We start from the raw sequence: 14,527 nt of genomic DNA, 5'->3' as shown, positions 1-14,527 counted from the left end.
CCTGGCCCGCTCTTGGCTGAGGAATTGCAGCCAAAGGGGCAATTTTCTTCCACAGTGTGAAAACTCCTGCTGCAAGCTGGGGGGCAGCCGCAGGAGCATCTTTCGGTGTACTAAATTCATTACCGATACGCCTTCCCCACGTTTTCTGCAAGCAAACATTACAGGAGGCTTTGTGTTGAGTAAAGGAAGGGCGGCTGGGCTGGTTGTGTAAGACTTCCACAACTGTCTCTGCAAGGAAAAACTACATAGAAACATGCTCAGGGTAACAGCTCCTTGTTACCCACAACTCAGTAACACACGTCTTGCAATAATAAATGGTTATTTTGCCGTTTTTAGTGTTCCCGTCAACGCCAAAGGTTTGCACAGCACCAGTCTGCAGCTGCTTTGGTGTGTTATCGGGAAACCCTAGCAGCAGTGGAACTTTGAAGCATTTACGCACTGCAGTATGTACCAGTACGTACAGATACATATTTAATAGGTGTGCCGGAGCAGCATTCTGCAACATGCAGCCAGCTCCACAAAACGACAGAAGGAGCACAACTTCCTTTCAGCTGTAAGCGCCCATTTTAGATCAAGCACACATTCAGCACGTTTGGGTTATTTCCAGATGGCCCAGAGAAGAGTCTTCAAAAAAAAAAAAAAAAGTGCAGGTGACAACATTGTGCGTACAGGCATAGTCCATATTGTGAGATGCTTTATATAGTGATTGTGACATTGAACAGGTTAAACAGGAGCTTTTGCTACCTCAAGTAGGATCTCAGCTGCTACTGCTAATCTGGCCATAGATGAAAGCGATGCTGAAATCATTCACACATGCTGATGTAATTTTAGAATGCAGAAATTTGCTTTTAGAAATGAGCAATGAGGAGGAGGAATTTATACCCTAGTCCATCAGATAATTAAAAGTAGACAAAATGCAGAGCCAGACAGAGCTCCACATTAAGGACTCAAAGCGTGTCTGCCTGCATTTGTTGTGTAGATGTATCATTCCATCTTTCATGTAAGATACTGACATCTACTGAAATGCTCCCTCCCGTCCTTTCCAGAGAAGGAGAAAGGGAGGAAGAACCTCTGCTATTCAGGAGAATTAGAAGAGACGGTTGAAAATGGGGGGAAGGACTGTGTGCTGTAGAAAAAGATTATCTGACAGGATCAAGTGCAAAGATGGAGCAAATAATATGAAGCAGGAGGGCTCACACCCCTTGGGTTGGTATGGTGGGGAACAAGCACATTTCTTAAGCAGTCTCAGGAGAAAAAAAATAAATGAAAATGCACACAGAAAAGCCCAGATGTGGAATGGGAAAATAAAGGTACTAAAGTAAAGCCGTGATCACCTAAACAAAGAGAACGTGATATCATGAACGTGCCCTGTTCACCTCTCTCCCTGTGATGCACGGGGAACATCTGCTGTTCAGGCCCCCAGAGGACATCGTTTTGAAAGGTGTTTAAAGATCTTTGCAACTTTACACGCCTCATGTGAAAAGCTGGGGTGCTAAGACATGCAGGCAATAGGAGGTTTTCATAGAATATAAATGAGGTCTAAGCCACTGTTTATCTTTCAGTTGGTTTGTATTTATTTGAGGTTGTTGAGAGAGTAGAGATTATGGGATGTAATGAAATGGCATCAAAGGGGATTGGGCTGGAGGTGCAGTAAAGGAGATTTTAGGATATTAGTTTAAGCAGAAGTGGCTCCAGTATAGTCGAGCTCTCTTCCAGACATTAACCCATGCAGGGTTTTGTGCTGACAAAAAGGCAGGTCTGTGTTTAAAAAATAGTCTCCTTTCCAGAACAGATGGTGGTTGGGATAGCAAATATTTGCTCTTTTGGACTGCTCAAATAAACTTAGCCAGTTGAGGCAATGCAAAGAATAGTCCTTCATCTCTTTCTACATCTAAGAAGGAGTGGAACTACATCCCTTCAAACAGGTGGAAGGTTGAACCTGCCTACCCTACACTGTAAAGTCCCTTTTAGAGCAGTGCCAAGGTCCCTTTTAGAGCAGTGCCATGGTCTGCTGGGGGAAAGTAGTCCCTCTAGAGGCACAAGGATCATCCTTCCAACTCTCTGTGTGGCTCCTGCACCAGAGTTTAACTTGTGCTGGGCCATATTCACCTCTGGTATAACTCCAATCAAATTAAGCCAAGAACCTATTTAGCCTGCTGTCGTTTTTTTTTTCTTTCCTTTTTTTTTTTTCTTCCCTTCCTGTAGCCATCTTTTCATAGAGGACATGCCTCTGCCAACTCTCAAGCTGCAATTAGGGAAGAGTCTGGATAGAACCGTTGACAATATGTTTGCAGAGTACTAAATACCATTGACTATGATCAGTAAATATTTACACTTGGAGGAAGAGATTTGCTCTTTGCATAGTTTGCATGTTGGCATCTGCTAGGCTGAATAAATTACTAATAAAAATAACATTGTGGAAAAAAAAAAAGCCCATGCTGGTTCTTTGGAGCTATTTTATTAAAATCAATTAAATGATAAGTAAACTCATTCCTTGAGAATTACACTCTCTCCAAAATTTCAATGTTGGAATATGCCCTATTGCACCAAAGAACTGAGGCAGCCCACTCTTGGAGGAGTGTGAATTTTTCTAGTGAGGAACCCTGGGCTGACACAAAGGCCATTTTAGTTGGGGAAGGAGAGCCCTTGTTCTCCATCAAGACTAATGCCTGCAGCCAACTGTACAATAGCTCATTTTGGCATGACAGTTTTGAAGGAATTTGGCCACAGTTCTTTTCTGGTCTTGCATTTTGCACAGCTCTGAATTCAGTCCCACCGAATCGTGAGTCTTGGCAGATCTTGCAATTATGAGTCTTTTCTGAACCTTCTAGCTTCTTCAATCAAGACACTGCATAAGAATCTTGACTATCATTTTAAAATGGATTTGGTGTATGCAAGGAAATGCAGAATACATGTCCCTAGAAGTGGAAACGCAGATAAGCAAATCTCAATTTCAGTAAGCTAAACTCCCCATATCAGAGTACGGGGTATTCCATCCACTGACAGTAGTCACCTAAAAGTCAAATTTCATACTTAAAATTCGAAGTGCTCTTCATAAACTTATTTTAAAGCCAAGATTCTCATGTAATACCATGTTTGTAGCAATGTTAACCCAATTAAAGAATTGGTCACAGGGACAGAGCATCAAAGTGGCTGCATTTTGAGTTATTATAATGAATTAAATATGTGCAAACAGCTAAAAAAGATTGGTTCTGTGCATCCACTGAACATTACAACTACAGATATAACATTACTCACAACCCATCAGGATGCTCCAGTTCTCTTCAGACACATATAGAGTTGTCCCACTGGCATCATGTTACCGCAGCTTCATCATGAAAAATGGATGTCATGCTCTGCCAGAGATCCTGCCTCTCTGAAGCCATAGGAATCCCTGAAGCAAAAGTCAAAACACATTAACCCTCACAGCTAAGCAGCAGCATGGAAGATAAGTCTAGCAGTGCATTATCAGACAAGTATCATACCTGATACCATGGCACAATTTGCTGTAACTTTCTATGCTTAACTAGCTTTCTCATTACTGGCTAGCATTGCCTCTGCTTGCAGATCCTTACTAGGCTCATCACCCTTCATAGAGTTGAAGAGAAAATATGGGCCAAGGGCAGAGGGAGCCTGGGTTGAAGATTGCCATGGACCACACAAGAGGTAGGGCAGAATGAGGGTGCCTGCAAACTGTTAACATGAGGCTCAGGGAGCCCATGATGTGATCAGACCTTTAACTTGGTGGTTGGCTTGGTCCAGCACAGCCTCTGGGCTATGGCACAAGGCAGAAGTTTCTGGTGACAGTCCTGTCACCTTACCCTGCTACCGCACAGCAACCTGGAAAGTCTCTTAGGTGAGTACAAATGCATCGTTCACCCATGGTGGGCGTCATGCTGTACAAGGACTGGGTGGCAGCACTGCAGCAGCTCATCCTGCACTGCAGTCGGCAGCTACACACCATTGTTGTGGCATGGTATACACTCCAGTAGGTAGTAGTGCTGTCATACGTCATATATATGGATATATCATAGAAACAGAATATCCTGAGTTGGAAGGAATATATATATATATATATATATATATATATATATATATATATATATACACACACACTCAAACCAGAACTGGAACTGGAGCTTGCACTATAATTTGATTCATATTCCCAAGGGTTCAAATATGACCTTCTTGGTTGTTTCAGCATTTGGATTTCTTATGGCACAGTGACTCCAACATCACCACAAAGGGGGCGCATGTGGTGTTTTCCTCTTCTGCTTTGTAATCTTCGTGGTGAACAGCTGTGGAATGCTTGTGATGGGTACTGTGCACACAGAAGAAGAGCTGGTCCTCACTCCTAAGACTCCATCCCAAAGCAGACAGGCTTTGTCCTCACTGATAGCAGGGGAGAAGGAGAAAGGACATATTCTCAATATGTTAACTGATAAATTTTCCCTAAAGGAAAGCAAGACATGCTTTAACTGACCAATACAACCTGCCTCATCCGCACGAGGATTTTAAGCACACCTCTCTTTCTGATATTGGTATGGCCATACACTGAAGTAGAAGGGTTGGGAGAGAAACAGATCAGAAGAGAGATGTTGGAGGTATAGCTAAATTTTTTTGAGAACTCCTGTTGATCTGGTTTCTGTTCTGCTGTTTAGCTCATCCGTAAGGATTTCTGAGTCATGCCAGAATGCTTTGCACTAGCTGCTTCCTTTGTTGAAGGACAGCCCAGGCTGATGCAAAGGGTGTTTTGGGGAACAAGAGGCAATCCCTTCAGAAAGGGAGACTGGAAGAGCAACATAAGCAAAAATCCAAACACCCAAAAAGTGGGTTGCTGAGAAGGGTGGCAGAGAACAGGTAACCTCCAGTCAGAAGAAAAAAGAGTGATGAGAGTAGTCACCAAATCTCATCTTTGCTTAGAGCTGGGGAGGAGTTTTGGCTTGGTGGGATTAAAGAATGCTTAAAAATTATAACTTGGTTTTTAAGCCTGTATCTTTTATGCTGAAAGCTGGGTTTATCCTGCTTGAAGAGGTCAGTCACGATAAGGAATCTAGCTAAAATGCTGCCTACCCGGTCAAACAGCACACTGCACCACAGCTGATTTTGAGTGCAATGTATTCAAGGGAAGCTGTTTCCTGCTTCAGACCTGCTCGCCCTCCCTCCTCCTCACACCACAAAACAGGACCTTGATCCCATGCCAAGAACACCTGAAGATTATGTGCTGCTGAAGCTGGGGCTGACTGAATGCTCTGTAAACAATGCTGTAGAGTTTTTGCTTTTTCCAGTCTAAGTGTGTGCAGACAATGCATTTGCTGATGAATTTTGAATTGTTTTCTTTCTGCACGCTGCCTTAACAGTAGCCTCCATTGAACCATTAGCAGTCTGGCCTTAGGCACAGAATGAAGACTCTGTAGCTACTTACATAACCCAAAGAAACAAAAATTATTACAGCAATGCCTGGCAGTGCTGCTCTCAGCCTCGTGTCTAGTGGCATTTTTGCAAGACACCATTCTTCCCAGCATCCTTTCACCCCAGGGTTTATAGCTTTTATATTAAAACATGAGGTGGACAGAAATTTGCACAAATTAACTCTGTGTGGAGCATAAATGTGTTTGGTTTGTTGTGCTAAAAAAAAAGTGATTTATTTTAATATAAACCTTTTGACTGAATTCAGACAAGCTCTGAGGCTTTCCTAGGTTGAAAGAGACACTATATTAACAATCCATCAGAGTCAGTACTTGTTTGTGTGTGTTTTTAAAGAAAAATCAACTCAAACAAATCGTGTGCATTCTAAACAGTGGAAGTACCAGAGGAAGACTAGGGTAGCTGCTCTAATGACAAAGCAACAGCGTGAATGTTTGCCTCTTTTTAAATGGGGGGCAATGCAGTGTCAGCAGAAGATGGAGAACAGCATTGCACAGTGCCATTATTCTCCTTCTCCTGAGATCAGGTAGAGCCAGTGCAAGAGAGGGCGGTTAACCAGTAACATACTTTCTGGTGATTACTTTCCCAAATAACAATCTGTTTAACATTAACTGAGTTGATTATGGATTTCCCCCTGGCACGTGGGGGATATATCCCAGTCAAGGAGAGATTCAGAAACTACCCCGGGGCTGGCAGGGGAAAGGGCAGCAGGAGGAAGCAATTACAGAGGGCCATGCTAGGTGCCCTAACAGACTTTCCTCTCTGGCCTGCCAAGGCACTGTTGGTTTCCCAGCCTCCACCCAGGAAAACCCAGGACTGCCAAAAGGGTCAGAGAAGGAGTGGGGGGGTGGAAGGAGGTTGCCTGAACACCCTTTGAGAGCCGGACTGACAGGAAAGCAGGCTAGACAAAGGCATTTACACATCCGAAAGTGGCTAAGGGACGTACTCCCCTTCCACAAGGCTGTAAGGAAACAGAAGGGTTAAAGTTTCTTCCATCCACCTTTTTTTTTAACCTATTAAAGCCTATTTTAAACTGTTTTTTTTAACCTATTGCATTCATGTCAGCCAAAATTAATGTCTTTGATAGACACCAGCCCTCATGCCACTTTGATGACAGCAATGCCCTTACTGCAGAATAAAACTTAAGGGGGGGACAGAGTTGAACTCAATCCGTAAAGCCCCGACATCGACATTCACCCAAACCACTTCAGGCTTTCTTTGGTCTTCTCTTTTACACTCAGCCCCATCCCAGAAGCAGAACAACAGTGTTCAGTCACACACGAGCCACCTCACACACCACAAGCATGCTCAGCAGCTGACTGAGGGGCGTTTGCCTTCACAGTAGCATCTGCCGATGGAGAACATGGCCTGCCACCATGCAGAAAAGCTGCAGTGCCCTATGTGCTCCACGCTGGGCCTGAGCCTCCCTCACACACCCCTGTACACACACACACACCCCTTGTGGCCCTTTGCACAAGTGACAGACGAGGTGACACCGAGCTGCTGCTCCAGGCTCACCCCATCCTTCCAGCAGCCCTCAGTGCCATCGGCCAGCTGGACTCACCACTCGGTGGCTGTGCTCCTGGGCTCTCACACTAGGACAGCTACAGCAGGCCACCTCAGATCCCTCCCAGCTAGCCGCTTGACTAGTGACTAGCTAGACACCACAGAGACTTCACTGTTTGCCCATGGCCTCTGCTGCCTTGACTGTCCCCACAGGACATCTGCAAGGAGAGGCCTGTTGCCACCTCGGCCAGTAAGCAGGGACCTTCAGGCAGGTCACCAGGGGTTGGTGTGGTCCTCATGGGTCATCTTCGGTGGTCTCTTGGCAATCTCACCGGTAGATGGCAATACAGAGACAGAGAAACCTAAGCACACAGAAGCAGGAAGAGGTGCTGGATGCAGGAAGAAAGTACAGAGGATGGAGAACTTCGCAGTGCCTGCTGGACAACTTCACTGCTGCCCTGCTTCCCAGCCATCGAGGCAGGCTTCACAGCAGGGCCCCACCTGTATTTTGTAGGTAGCAGACAGTCACGCTCAGGTTAACATTTCAGGTTGTTTCGGCTTTTTTGCCGGAACATCACGGTTGATTTTCCGAATCCCCCCATCTAAGGGCCTCGTCTGTGGCTCCCAGCCACAGCACTGCCCCTTCAGAGCTCCGCAGAGCCCACCCTGGCCAGCGAGGGTCTTGGGGACACGCACCCCTCTGCCATGACTCCACAGCCTGGGAGCCGGCACTGCTCACCTGTGCCAGGCTCAGCAGCAACATCCCCACATCTCAGGGGACACTGTGGGGGACTTGCCAGAGTGGCAATAGCCCACACGGCAAAGCAGCTCCTAGCAAACATGAGGCTCTGTGTCTGATGGGAAGGAGGGGACAGGGGAGCCCTGCTCATTGCCCCACGAACCGTTGCACGTTTCCAACACGCATCAGTGTGGGTGGCAGTAATGGGTTGTGCACAGCTTATGAAGCTGCTCACAGTCTGAAGAAGGTGCTCAGATGTTCAAACCATTGTCCAGACATGCCAGATACAGCAAAAAAATGCTTTTGGCTGTAGAAGACCAGCACACCACACCTGCTACCTTATTCTCCCAACCTGTAACCACACATCTAGACAGCATTAGGAAAAAAAAAAAAAAAAAAAGACTCCCTAAAAATACATACAGAAATGTATCCATGTCCCTAAATCATAACTGGACAAATATTTGCCTTCTTTGGCTTCACATGCTTTATTTTCTTTAAGATGACAGACAAAGTGAATGTCAAAGTACTGTCTAACACAACAGCAAACCATAAAGTATACAAGTATCCATATTAATAGGACAAAATATCCGTTACCTTTTATATGCAGACTCAGTGTTGCTTTCTAAAAGGCACTAAAATGTATGTTCTTATACTGGAAAGCAGTCCTAAAATACACATTCACTATATGAGAGAGCACCATCTGCCAGCCTCTGTGTTGAGGACATCGTAGGACCCCCTTCGAAACAGAAAACAACAAATGCTTGGCAAACTCATGCCAGCCCCTGGAGTTTTGCTTGTCCGCAGGCCAAATAGCAGCTTCTAGCTTGCATATATGCATAAACCAGACCATCAGAGGTCTCTCTCTGGTCGTATCTTTATTCATGTGGGGCCTTCCTGTCTCTGTGCTCTTTCTGTTCATATCCAGGTTTAAAGTACACTTGAAATTGGTGGTCCTATGGGCTCCTTGGACTAGCAGCATGGAGATAAAACCCTCTAGGCAAAACCCTCCTGGAAGGGGAGGCATGCTGTGGTAATATAGACCAGTCATTTCCAATCTTTTTTGATTGCATAGCCCTATCAGTATAAAAAAAATGAGTGTGCACTCCCCAGTATATTTATCTGTTTATAAATTATATACATGTACTACTGAAGTTCTAACATTTTCTTCCTGCACTCCAGTGGATCATCTTGCATACCTCCAGGTATGCTCACCACGCTTTGGAGCCCACTGATCTCTACCACAGCTAAACTTTCCTCTCCGGTGCTCCAGGCAGACCCCTTTCGTAATCTTTATGTCCTAAATCAGAAGCTTGGAAGCTTCTGTAGTACAGGCTCACTCTTCAGAAATGACATTGGCTTACTCAAAGGGTATTTGCTAGAGGAGAGAGGGAAACTACTGAAGTGAGAATTAAGAGTTCAGGTATGAGGAAGGGATGGGAAAGAAGAGTTTAAGCAGAAGCTGTTGAATGGTTCCCTAATAAATATTCTTACACCAGGTCCATGGGAACATTGTGGTGCTCAAATTAAATCTGTTTTTAGGAAGAAGAAAGAGGATAGAGAGGAGAGTAAAGGAGGCTAATAATAATAATCTCACTATAATATCCAACAATTGTGCCCAAGAGCAGTACAGTACTCCCAGGTGCTTCTACCCCTTACAGGCTACAGGGGAGTATCTACAACCATCAGTCATATGGCATGGACTGGATTGGCCATGGGCATATTCAATCCAAATGCTTTCCAATACAATCATGTGGAAGGACAAACACTAAGAAATATAGGGTTTTGTCCCAAGCTGACAAGAGGTGGTTTGAAGTGGAGGAGAGAAACGCACAGGATGTGTCTTGGACAGGGATGTGGTGGATGTGATAAAACACAAGCTGAACACAAAGAGCCTTGCAAAAGACATAGCAAAAACAGCTAATACAACTTTGAGATGGATTAATATGTGATAACAGATATGATTTTGTCATTCATGTACAGCACTGCCAAGATCTATAATGGAATGCTACAGTTATAAAGGACGTTAACCAGCTGTAGAGGGCTGTATTCTCTGTTGGTATAGAGGAAAAACTCTTTTCATCAGCTACTAAGAACTAGCGTTGGGCTGGCAGAAGCTGTGTAGATTGATTACCTTAAAGCGATGAAGAGACAGGACACAAACACAACAATTCAAACAACGGCTTTCTTGCCTTTTAACCTCATGACTTTTCCCCAGCTGAAGGGAAAAAATACGCATAAGTGACTAGTCTCTGTAGTTCTCTACCTCCTCTCCTTGTGGATAATAATCCAGTTCAGCAGCTGTTAGGTCCTTGGGGCCAGTAACTTTAGCCAGGCATTTCATGCCAAGAGAAAGAGCAGCAGGTAAGGTGGGAGCAGGTGGTGCTGCTGGCTTGGGGGCTCATATCAAAGGTCTGTATATCCTAGAGGTGTCTATAGGGGGAGCACAGGAAGAGAAACCTGGGAATTATTCAGGACTGGCAACTGGCAATCACATTTAGAGACTTGAGTCATATCTGTACGTTAGTCTCCTCTTTGATACTTTCCAAGTATTCCATCAACAGTGAGAAATAAGAGAGGACCTGACATCTCTGATATTGCAAAAGCACAGGAAAAAAAATGCATAATCACATCAGGAAAGAAAACCCCTTAAGAAAACAAATATACTTGCAGGCTTCTTTCCTCTATCAGTATGAAGCAACATGGACAAATGCCACTTATTCTCTGATCTTTTGATCATCAGAAAAAAAACAAACAGTGCAAATTACATCACTAGTTTTGTCCATACAGAATGTTCACAGCTGTTGGCACAGAAAACCATGCAAACAAACCACTGAAACTGCATGAGGTCTTTAGTTCCCCTTGATCCAAGGCTGGCACCATGCTATTTGAATTAATAAGGTACTGGGTGCAGTCCTTCTAAACCCCAAACGGTTGCACAATGCGTTGAGTAACAACGTAACGCACTGAAAAAAATCTGTCTATGCTGGCATATTAGCAGAATGAATGAGATATACAGCCCTCCACTCATTAATGACTAAGTGCAGCAATTGTTTTTTTTCAGTACATCACTCAAGCCACATCAAACCTTAAGCAGACCAAGCAAGTTAGAAAATACTCCACAAAGTTTGCACAATTACCAAAAATGCTAGATAAAACTCTTGGGTTTTTAATAGATCACTAACCATTTTTAGTAGTTTTTAACTTCCCTGGAGTAACATACGATTTCTGGTTTAATAAACTAGAGAGTAGAAGGAGAAATGAAATCTGGAGTTCCTGCAAGAGCGGGCTAACACCCTTCAAAGAAATGAGTACATTTCAAAGAACCGTATTCATGGATCACAACCATGGGTTGCAGCTGTTGTAGCCTTCCTTTTGAAAGGGCAAGAGTCTCTTTTAGAGACAGGAAAAACACTTTGCTCACTGAGTATCTTCCACAAAGAAAGGTATTGCTCAGGTCTTGTGCTTACTACTGTGACGCACCTTCCTTTGCAAGTCTGCAGGAGCAGCAGGTGTGATTCGGAGATGATCTCAGTTCAAAATCTCAACCAGCTGCTGAAGGCTGATCTTTTGAAAGCAGCACCACTGGGAGCCATCAGTTCTGGGCGTAAATCTGATATGATGCATTTCTGACTCTGGGGGGTCTTTCCTTTTTTCCTTATCAAGCTACCTTCACCCTGAAAGCAGTGGGAAGGGCAGAGCGATGGAAACCCAATGGTGAAATTCCCACAACCTCTAATCTAGCCACTGTTTTCCTTAGTGTACCTTTAGCGTGCCAGGCTTCTTGCAGCCCCAGCAGTGCTGAAATGGTGTAATGCTGCATTTGGGTGTAATTTTATACCATGAGAAAAGGATGCAGTAGATACCAATATCTATCACACAACACCCTCAGCAATCCACAGGACTTGGACTAAGAGTCAAATTAAATCAAGTAGCTCTGCTCCGTGTTGTGTGTGAGCATAACTGCCTGTGTGCGAGGTTTTTGGAATTGTCTGTGGCCTTCTCAGGCCCATGGATGGGCTTGTCTATACAGCAGCCACAGTAAATCCTGTAATATTTCCAGAAATCAGCCAAATGGTATAATTTGTGCCCACCACACCAACTCAAGACTCAGCAGATCCGAATTTGGTTCCCAAAGCTGCTACAGACATCTTTTTATCATCTCCCACTCACCTTTCATGCCAAGCATTTCAAAAGGGATCAGAGACTTCAGCTGCCACTTTGAGATACCTCAGACATGCCTGGCTGTCAGAAAGCAGGCACTCAACACAGACACAACGCATGAGCACAGCTCAATTAAAGCATGTTGGAGCCACTTCACTGTGCTCTCTTCTCTGTACTTCTCCCAGCTTCCCACCATCTCACCTCTACCATAAAATTACCAAGAGAGAGAATTTTCACAGCAAGATCCTCTTTCCGGTTGGAGACTTGAAGTTCAGCTGATTAGCACATTTTGTAACAAAGGTAAATTTTTTAAAAGGGTTGTAGAGCCCATTAGCCAACAAAAACAGTCTGTTGCCATGGATGGCCAGATAAACCTAAACTGTCTGATTCCTAAATAAGTCTCCACTCAGCTGACTGTACAATTCTCACTACCTGGGGATTTCAGTCACACTGCATGACTGGGCAGCATCCCCTGCTGCCAAGACCAGCTCCCCAGTCGCCCACCCATGGAGTACCAGAAAGGGTGAGTTATTATCTTTAGTCTTCTTGGGAACTGATGCCTACTTGTAGGCTCCAGAATTATCACCCGCTGACGTCACGGCAGAACATGGCATTATTTAGTGTCCTTTCTGACTTCTGCTAGCTTGATGTCAACTGCTTGCTAGGTGCCAGGAGACATTACTCATCACACGAGAATTAAAATTGTTATTGGCCATATTTTCCCAGCTGGGCTTTCAAACTGGTTTCATTTTGCCAATGATTTGTGTAGCCGAGCTGCTCTTTTTTTCTTTTTGGTTCACATTAAGTTTCATTTGAGCTGTATGTCACTGCATTCTCTGAGGGTTACCTGTCTGAATGTGGAGGTGAACGCGTGCCATTGGAGCTTGCTCCCCTAGACATACTGGTAACGTTGCTTTTCACGTATCTCAGTTTTGCCTGCATGCATGCTGCAGGTGATATACTCCCTATAGAAGGATCACACACACATACCATTTATTCCCGGGACTGGAGGTGGGCTGCATTCTCAACACAGGTGGCAGAGTCCTGAGAGAAGAAGGCCTTGGGATCACTGGCTCCCAGCATGGTTTTGGGGAAGCTGAGAGAAACAGCAGCACTGTCTGTGCAAGAATATCAGCAGGGTACAAATGGAGCTGTGGCTGGCTGGACCAGCTCCTGGCAGGGAGGTGCAGCAGGGCAGAGCACAGTTGCATTGGTGAAGGTCGAAGGGTTTGTTCAGTACATAGGGGGATAAGGGAAAGGAAACTCCTAGGCTAGACCTACAGGTGAGGAGATGGTCTGATCTTCTGAAGGGAAAGGAGCATTGTCATTTTATCCACACTGACAAGCTATTTTACTGCTTCTCTTCCTCTACCAACACTGAAACACATTCAAACAATGTGAATACAGGATGGGAGAATGAGCTAGTCAGGGCATCATTTTGTCTCATAGGATTTCCTCCATTTAGACAAGTTACTGTGGCATGAGCACTGTCCACCAGGCCTCTCCAAGCAGCTTGCACCTCCCCATCAAAGCAGGCTCACACAGAAGAAGTGCATTCCAAGCACCCCCTTTCAATCCTCAACTACGTATTTGCTGCTCTGACTTCCTCGTGAAGTTAGGTTTATAGTCCTACCCTCCAGTACACATGGGGCCTGGGGGACACAAATCTCTTCTTCTCTAACACTCCTATGAGCTGAGTTGATAAGGAAGAATGATTTTGGTACCCCCCACTGAGAAAGAGGAGGCACAAAACATATAACCATTATGCGACAAAAGGGAATCCCCACAAAAGGGTAGAATTTGAAAAGCTTCATTGGAGTTACCTCCTGTTGAAGACCGCAGAAGCCAACTTGGAGATACAGATCTGTTAAAAAAAGAAAAAAGAAAAAAAAAAAAAAAAGAAAAGAAAACCCACACCCTGAGTCAAACCTTCCCCTCTTCACATAAAAAGGGGGTAAGAGGCTGCCTGACCAGATCCCAGCAGGGATGCCTGTTGTTCCAGGAGTCACCAGAACCAGCCCTCCTACCCTAGCTTTTCTTCTACCATCACAACACTGCTGGAATAAATAAAAACCTCAGGGGAAAACAGCATTTGTTTCTTTATACCTCTAGGGTTCAGCACTGATTTTGTCTTCTCACACTGCTCTCCACCATTAATCAAAATCACTCTCATCAAGGCAGCCAGGAGCCTTAGATATAAAGGAGGAGGAATTGCAGGAGAGGAGTGTTTGGAAATTAACCCAGCTGCTTTGGGCCTGACTCATCTGCAGCATTGTCAACTCCACTATTTTGCAGTCATGCAGTTGGGCTTTGGGGGTGTGGGTTTCCAGCTCCTTAATCAAAAAGTCTTTAGATATCTCAGCTGTCACCCACTAGCAGTAATACAGATTTATGATCCTTAAGGGTAGAGAAAAAAAAGTCTAAGAACAAGTCAGGTTGTATCCTGTAACCCACAGTAACCAGCAGAGAGCTACATTTTAGGGGGAAAAAAACTCAGTACTGCTTAGCATTGATCAATCCAAGGCCAGTTGGAAGACACAGCATTAGGCAAATGAACACATCTGAAAGGGAAGTAAAAAGACACAGAAGCCCTTCCACAGGCCTAAACAAAAAGCAGCAAATTCAGGCTAGATTGAGCCCCGCTGTACCTCCAGGCAGTGCAGCCAGACACTGCTCCCCACGCTTCAGCAGCCC

The 14,527-nt window shown here is 44.6% G+C and overlaps 1 long non-coding RNA gene across 3 annotated transcripts; it reads right to left on the bottom strand.

Moving 5' to 3' along the window:
* Window positions 1-2,661: 2,661 nt before the first annotated feature.
* LOC121071460 lies at window positions 2,662-13,965 on the bottom strand. 3 transcript variants are annotated; one of them, XR_005820613.1, is made up of 4 exons: window positions 12,266-12,945; window positions 4,185-4,392; window positions 3,259-3,394; window positions 2,662-2,918 (listed from the first exon to the last, which is right to left on the bottom strand). It is a non-coding gene; the product is annotated as an uncharacterized LOC121071460 (long non-coding RNA). The 3 variants fall into 3 exon arrangements; XR_005820614.1 differs by lacking the exons at window positions 2,662-2,918; window positions 3,259-3,394; window positions 12,266-12,945 and adding exons at window positions 13,657-13,697; window positions 13,940-13,965 and having other exon boundaries at window positions 4,113-4,392; XR_005820615.1 differs by lacking the exons at window positions 2,662-2,918; window positions 3,259-3,394 and adding an exon at window positions 11,843-11,914 and having other exon boundaries at window positions 4,113-4,392.
* Window positions 13,966-14,527: the final 562 nt, after the last annotated feature.

Source organism: Cygnus olor, chromosome 5 (genome assembly GCF_009769625.2).
Source record: "Cygnus olor isolate bCygOlo1 chromosome 5, bCygOlo1.pri.v2, whole genome shotgun sequence".
Taxonomy (NCBI): Eukaryota; Metazoa; Chordata; class Aves; order Anseriformes; family Anatidae; genus Cygnus; species Cygnus olor.
Note: the sequence above shows the minus strand (reverse complement) of the source record. Positions and strands in the feature narration are given on the sequence as shown.